A 7,660-nucleotide genomic window follows, 5' to 3' on the forward strand; every position below is an offset into this window, starting at 1 on the left:
TCAGGCTGACTGTAGGAACAGCTTTGGCGGGGATAACATCCCCGCACAGCCAGTGGCTCCAGTAGCAAATTTGCCTCATTTGCATCTCTGAGCAGGATTTTTTTCCCCTCAGTGCTGCAGGCTCGAGCTGGGATCTGAAAATTGCCCCCTGTCCTCCCCAGCTTCACTGCAAGTAGGACTTCGGAGTCAGATGCTAACTAATAATTTTGCTGATGACAGTAAACAACCATCGAGTAAAATTAATTCGTACTCTCTTCCTTGACGGGTCTGAAAAGCCCCCCTAAACCTGATGGCCCTTTGAGAAGCCATTATCATGGCGAGCACTGTCAGAGCACTGTTATGATGCTCCGGGTCCCTGTAGATGAGAAATTCATTTGCTTGCTGTAGGTCAGGACTGGGTACCGCCCTCGCCCGGCACATCTGGGCAGCGGCTTGGGCCACCCTGTCACCCCAGATCGTGGCTTAACAGTGTGGTGGTCCTGCAGGGGATGTAGGGGGGAACCTTCCACATCCTTGGGAGCCCCAAGAGCTGAAGCTGTGAGCCCATGGTGGTCCGAGGCTGCTGCTCCTTCATGCGTCCACCCTGCACCCTGCATGGCTGAGTCTGTTTGCAGCGCTGGCATTCACCCGTGCCCCAGGAGCTCATTCCGGCTCGGCATCTCCGAGGGCAGCGCAAGCCACAGGCCCAGGCCAGGGTGCGGTTACGGTACGTGATGCTGTCGGCAACGTAAGCCCCAGCCTGCGGGGAAGTACGGGAGCACAGCGTGCAGTGGGGAGCTGCTCCCCAAGCTGCGCTGCAGCCCAGCGAGCGCAGGCCAGGTTGACATCACTGTTAGATGAGGCTTCCAGATATGGGCTGTGGTTGAGGGAAAGTCTCAAAAAAAAACCAAAAAGCATTTCTTGTGTGTGCTGGGAAATGAGGGGAAATACCGGCTCCGGGGCAGAGGCGGCTGTTGGGCACAGGTGACGCGGCGCAGTGCCGTTGAGTGCTGTGGGGCTGGGTGTGCCTGGGGGAAGCCGGGGGGGATGCCTGACCGGTCCCCACACACAGCTGTGCAGAGCAGCCCTGTGCCACCTCTCCAGTGGTGATGGGGACCATCCAGGACTGGGTGTGAGGGCAGGACGGGGACCTGTGGTGTGGCCCAGCGGCACAGCTCCCAGCGAGATGCTTCCCGAGCCAGCAAGATGGTCAGCGCTGCATTCAATTGCCCTCGGCAAGCTCTCTTCTTTTGATGTCTGAGTCCTTTTTCAATCATTTGCTCTTCAGAGAGGGCTGTGCAAGGACTTCCATGGTTTCAGTACGCACTATGTATGAGCAGACAGAATAAACCTTCCTCGGGTTTAACCCGCTGCCTGGTAATTTCCTTTAGTGCTTGTTTCTTCTTGTGTTGTGAGAAGCAGTAAATAAGCACACCCTATGTGCTGTCCCCACACCAGCTGTGAAGCTATGGGAGAAGATGGGACCCTCTAGTATACCTCTTCCCCCAGCCAATTCTGTCTTTGCCAAGCACTTTATTCTTCTCACATTGAAAATATTTCCTACCAGTGAACACCTGAAGGAGGCGGGGGGAAATGCGGACACATATGGATAGTGGCCTTTGCAGTAGCTGCAGAAGTGGCCAAGGCCACTTGGTTTCCAGCACCGTGCTTGAGTCCTTGCTTTTTTTTTTTTTAGCCCTTCCCAGCCTGTGGATTAACATAAGGCAACGCTGCGTGTTCCTGCCATGCTGGGGTGTGTGTCGGGCTGCCCTACCCACGCCGCAGAGAGCGGCCAAGAGGAAGACCACCAGGAGCCGCATGCCGGAGCTTTTCGCACCCAGACAAGCCCGGGCTGTGAGTGGCACTGAGGGGTGGCAGCATCCGCCCTGGGCTGGGCACATCCCAGTGGGTTTGTCGAGGGTCACTTGGGTGTCAGTGTACCTCCCCACCACTGTCTGTGCGAACACCATCCAAAGGGCTCACAGGGCAACACGGGCACCTCCCCAGGGCTCAATGGATCCCTCCATGGGCTGGTGAGGACTGCAGGAGGGCAGAGGTACACCTGAGAAAATCTGGTTACCGTATTTGTGACTCACTACCTCTTCTGGTTCTGAAAGTGAAATGCCCTGGGGTCTCGCTAAGGATGAGGGGTGCTGTGCCTTTGGCTTGCTGTGCCCAAGGGGTTTGTCACACCATCTTTCTAATTCAGCTGCCAGCAGCAGGAAATGAACAGATTTGGGGGTTCGAAGCAAAGCGGAGATGCAAAAAGTGGTGGTGCTGGCGGCAGTCTAGCTCTGGCTGAGGGCTCTTGGCTCTGCCGTTTGCCGTCTTGCCGTTCTGCGACTACACAGCAGCTCCCCGTGCCGCGTGCCTTGCAGTCACGACCAACGTGCCAGAAGGACCAAGGGCAGTGCTTCTCCTGGTTTTCTCTGGTTTCTGGGCCACAGCAGCCCATGTGCCTGGTGCACACTCCTCCTGAGTACCTCTCAGGACCTTCGCAAGCCTTTCACCAGCAGCCAGGGCACAGGAGGCTAGAAGTGGTCCTGGTGCAGGATCCCCCCTGCCCTGGATATATCCTGGGATGTGTGGCTGGTTGCAGATGCTCTGCCAGCAGCTGCATCTCCCGACAGCCTCTCAGGGCTGACCCTAACCCCGTGGTGACACCAACCTGTTGGGAATGGGGCCCTTCCTCTCCCCCTCTGCCCCACCAGTGGTGTCCCCGCTCCTTGTAGAAGTTTTTAGGAATGTTTTTAGGAAAGTTTCTGCTGCTGGGAGGAGCAGTTCACACACAGACATCATCGGTAATCCTCACTGGCACCGTAATCGCTCTGGGAAATGCAGCGCTCGCCCACAGACTTTCCAGGAATATCAGACACTGTCGTCTCTTTCCAGAGCAAGAAAACCGGAGCCTGTATGTTTGCCTTCCCCAGTTTGGGTGGGCTCCCAACTGAGGTGCTACCAGAGCATATTGCCTCCCCAGCTGAAGAGAAACCTGTGAGGGCTGGATGGCCTTGAAGAAAGCAAAAGGAGAGGCCACCAAAGCACCCCCCTGTCTCCCTCGTGTGCACCCAGACCTGTGACCACTCACTCTGAGGTTTGCATTTCTGCAGGAGAAAGCTGTGGCGGTGGCCCAGGCAATGTCCCCTCCCGCCCCCCGCATGGGCGCCTGCCTTTGAGGCGGCACACATCCAGCGAGCAGACGCGAGGGCTGCTGGATACAACTTAATCTGTGTTTTCATTTAGCTTTTCAATTTATCCTTTATGGGATTAAAAAAAAAAAAAAAAAAAAGTATTCGCGGTGTTAGATGCTCCATCTAGTGTCTCACCTGGGGAATGAGCCCCCGGTGCCACGGGCTGTCCAGGGAGGGGATGTCCCCTGCCCTTGGGTCAGTGCATGGGGCGCTGCACCCTCCTGCCCCACAGCACTCGTACCTCAGGGCCTGCGCTGGGGACAGCCGCCTTCAAAACTGGCTTAGGCAAATTCATGAAGATTTTTGTGGCTGCTGAAAACCAACGGCTCAGGTACAAATTCAGGAGACCGGAAAGTCCTGAGCGGTGGCAGCAGCGGAGACACCCCCCCCCGTGCTTGCCAGCGGGCAGGAGGCGGTGGCCGTGGGGCCGGCGTGGGCCTTGTCCTGGGGCGCTGCACCCCGTGCCTCATCTCCCCGCCATAACATGGGGGCGCCAAAATCCTGGCAGCTCCCACCCCCTCCTGCTGCTGCTGCTCCTGCAGACAGAGCAGCTCAACAACTGCTCGACATTATTTTTTTGGTGATGAGCATAAAAGCGTTTAACAAATTGCTGATTAGCCAATTAGTCGTCTCATGGCAATCACTGTGACTCCCAGCCCCGAGCCTGGGGGCAATCCTGGCCTGCCCACCTCCCCGCTGCCCCCCAGGGCCCGGCCGGGGGAGGCTGCTCTTCCGGGAAAGGAGGCGGCAGAGTGCCCGGGCATGTGCCTGGTGCATGGGGGTCTTTTTGAAGAAAGGAAGAAAGAGAGGAAAAAAACCACAAAACTTGTAAATTTTATTCCGCGTGGCCACAGGGCAGTGGTGGTGGGCTCCCCGTCTCCCCCCCAGCACCCCTTTGCTGCCGCAGGCCGTGCCAGAAGGCGGCACTGTGCTGTGAGGTGGCGTGATGACATGAGGAGATGCCATGAGGTGAGGCCATGCCACGAGGTGATACCGTGAGGTGATGCCATGCCGTGAGGTGATGCCACGCCATGAGGTGATACCATGAGGTAATGCCATGCCATGAGGCGATGCCATGCCGTGATGCCATGCTGTGAGGCCATGCCATGCTGTGAGGTGATACCATGAGGTAATGCCACACCATGAGGCGATGCCATGCCATGAGGTGATGCCATGAGGTGACACCATGCCGTGAGGTGATGCTGTGAGGTGACGCCATGCTGTGAGGCGATGCCATGCCATGAGGCAATGCCAGGCTGTGATGCAGTGCTGCAAAACTTCACGTATTGTACAAGCTGGTAAGAGATGCTCTTTAGCCATTTTGGCGCCAAAACTGTTTGTGCACACAGCAAACACCCCCTTACTCTGGGGGACACCAGAGGGATGACAAACAGCCCCTTTTTATTTAGGACCTACCGTACTGGGGCTTGGGAGCTACAGTGCTAGTGGTCAATGCCACGTCCCCAGGGCCGGACACTGTGTCCCTCACGAGACAAAGCCACCATCCAGGTGCCACGGTGGGGCTGAGCTGTGCGTGAGGGCAGCGGTTTGGTGGGGCAGGAGGGAGCAGGGGGCAAAGGCGGAGGGCATACACACATACCCAAAGTGCTGAGGTGTGCGTAACGGACACGGTGGGATCCCACACCAGGAGGACGAAGCTATTGTATCTCTCTCAGACCGCGGCTGGGCCATGGATACACCTAAATACAACTTAATTGACTTTACAGGCAATGAAGATGTGTTTAAACAGAGATGAAGTGGGTATCTGCAATGAGTGGTGCTGACTGGTATTGCTTGGAGCAAACATCAGCTCTTGTAATTTGTACGTCATGTGTGCATCTAGTCGGGGTTTTACAATACTGGTGATGTGAGGAGGGGAGCCCAGGGGGTGCTAAACCCCTCGACTGTCGTGCACCTGGGTGTCTAAGCCCACGCTGGCTCCTGTGGAGGTGTTGGGGACCTCAGCAGGTGATGGCCAGGCAGCTTTCCTGAGCCGGTGCCCTGCTCTGTCCCCCTCTGCTCTCCTGTAGCAATGGGGAGAAAATATCGAGGCACTCCACAAAGCAGGCACACGGGAGGGGGGGGGGTGCCTCATCCCCCCCATGCACAGCATCCTCCACCCCTGATCAAACCCACTGTCCTCCGCAGAGAGTGCTCCTCCTCTTGCAGGGCTTCCTCAGGCTTTTCTGGTGCTCTTTGTTTGCAAGCTCCCCAAAATCCAGCTGAGCAAAGCAAGCTCTCCCCCTCTCCCCCTGCTGCCCCCCCAATATCTGTGGAGCTCTCAAATGAGGAAAAGAGCCATTTGTTTCTAATTATATTTGGCAGCTGCTCAGAGAATTTAGGACTAAAGCACGCAAATTTTTTGCTCCTGATTAAAGCACTTGACCTCACAAGCAAAAGGCAAAGATTTCAACACACACCCACAAGTAGGCTAGGAACGAACTGCAGAGAAAGGACCGAAAAAAAACCTTTGCTTAGATACACAAAATAATTCATTATGAAACAAAAGGCAGAATATTTAGTGCATAACTCGAGCTTGCCTAGGGCTCAGCTAACCACCCAATTACTGCTTTTAAAGCAGAGAGCGCTTACTCCGAGCTAACACGCGTGCGGCAAAAACCCACATGCTCCGTTGAGCCTATGGCACACATGTGACCGAGACCCATTTGCTGCCTGTGGGAAGAAAGCATCTTTCACGGGCCCGCACCGGCTCACTTGGCCCCAGCACCCAGCAGGCAGGATGGCTGGGACGGGGGACAGTGGCAAGGAGTATGTGAGTTGTCATCATCTTGTTTTTTTCCCCATATTCCCAGGCTAAAATAGTTTCTGCCCATCAGAAGAAGGATGCAGCATCCTCATTGCCTAATTTAGAATCATTTAGGTTGGAAAAGACCTTTAGGATCATCAAGTCCAACCCATTAACCTAGCACTGCCAAGTTACCACTAAACCATGTCCCCCAGTGCCACATCTACACATCTCTTAAATACCACCAGGGATGGTGACTCAACCACTTCCCTGGGCAGCCTGTTCCAATGTTTGACAACCCTTTCTGTGAAGAATTTTTTCCTAATATCCATCCTAAACCTGTCCTGGTGCAACTTGAGGCCATTTCCTCTTGTCCTATCATCTGTTCCTTGGGAGAAGAGACTGATCCCCCACCTGGCCACAATCTCCTTCCAGGTAGTTGGATAGAGTGATAAGATTTTCCCTCAGCCTCCCTTTCTCCAGGATAAACCACCCCAGTTTAGCTCATTTCAAGCAGTGGCTGCCCTGGGGTGCCTGGGACAGTGAGGCAGACCCCCCCTTCCTTCTTTCCTTCCACCCATCGGCATGGGGTGACACGGCATTCAGTTCCCATGTTTACTATTTTCCCCATCTTTAATAACAGCGCAAGGATGTGTCGCAACTGCAGAAGATTCAGCTGGCTCCCAACCAAGAGAAATAGCAATGATCTTGATGGCACCCTTTAAAATAGCAGAGAAACCAGCTCAAACAGAAATTAACTACCCTGCGAGGTTCTGTGGTCCATAAAATACTTCCCCCGGCTCCATGGTTTTAAAATAACATGAAAGAAATACTTTCCATAAAAAGCAGTTAACTAGCATACAGATTTTTTTTTTAGTCATAATTCTGAGAGTCATACCCAAACAAAATAGTTATACAAGCATTAAATTATACATTAAAGTAGGCTGATAAAGACGGTGAATTACAGAGCTACCATATAAGATTTCAGATCTACAGATAGCAAGCATTATTAACATTTCTATTAAAGGTGACCTACAAAAGAGGGACAAAAATAATCTGTGCCACTTCTGATTTCTTGTGATGCAGGAGAAAATGAATGTGAAATGGCTCCAGCCCAACTGCCACCTAGCCCCTCTGTCATCGTTCCTGTCTGCTTCCCCTCCCCATCCTTCCCTCCCCCCCCAAAATTATTGAAGGACAGCAGGGGATTGCTTTCTGCTGGGACTGCAAATAACCAGGGTGATGTTCTCCGGTTTAGCTGGGTAACTTCCTTGGAGGGCACAAAGTGGATGTTTTTCTCAGTGCTCACCTGAAACACTGAGATGGTGAATCTTTAGTGGATTTTCTTTTTTTCTCTCCACTTCACTGTGTATCAGATGTTTCACCACACCAGCAAAGGGCAGAGCAGGTCGCAGCAGGACTGGGGACGTTGCCTTCCCATGTGTGGCTCCTCCTGGAGGACTTATTCCGCATCTGCCCTCTGGTGGCTCTTCCCCGGGGCTTCCCCAGTGCCTGTGAGGGTTGGTCCTGTGCTTCAGCTCTCCCTGGGGTGGGGGTACCAGCTGTCTCGCCCCTCCAGCCGCCTGCAGCATTTCACAGTGCCTGTGGGTATTATGAAATACAGAATTATAAAAATACACAATGAAATATGTTAAATATATATTTATATAGATAAATATATATATACTTTCACTATATAAATATTTAATGAAATATATCATTACCTCTGAGACTGCTGCTCCTC

The sequence above is a fragment of the Vanellus vanellus genome (assembly GCF_965231255.1).
Source record: "Vanellus vanellus genome assembly, chromosome: 7".
In the NCBI taxonomy this organism is placed as follows: domain Eukaryota; kingdom Metazoa; phylum Chordata; class Aves; order Charadriiformes; family Charadriidae; genus Vanellus; species Vanellus vanellus.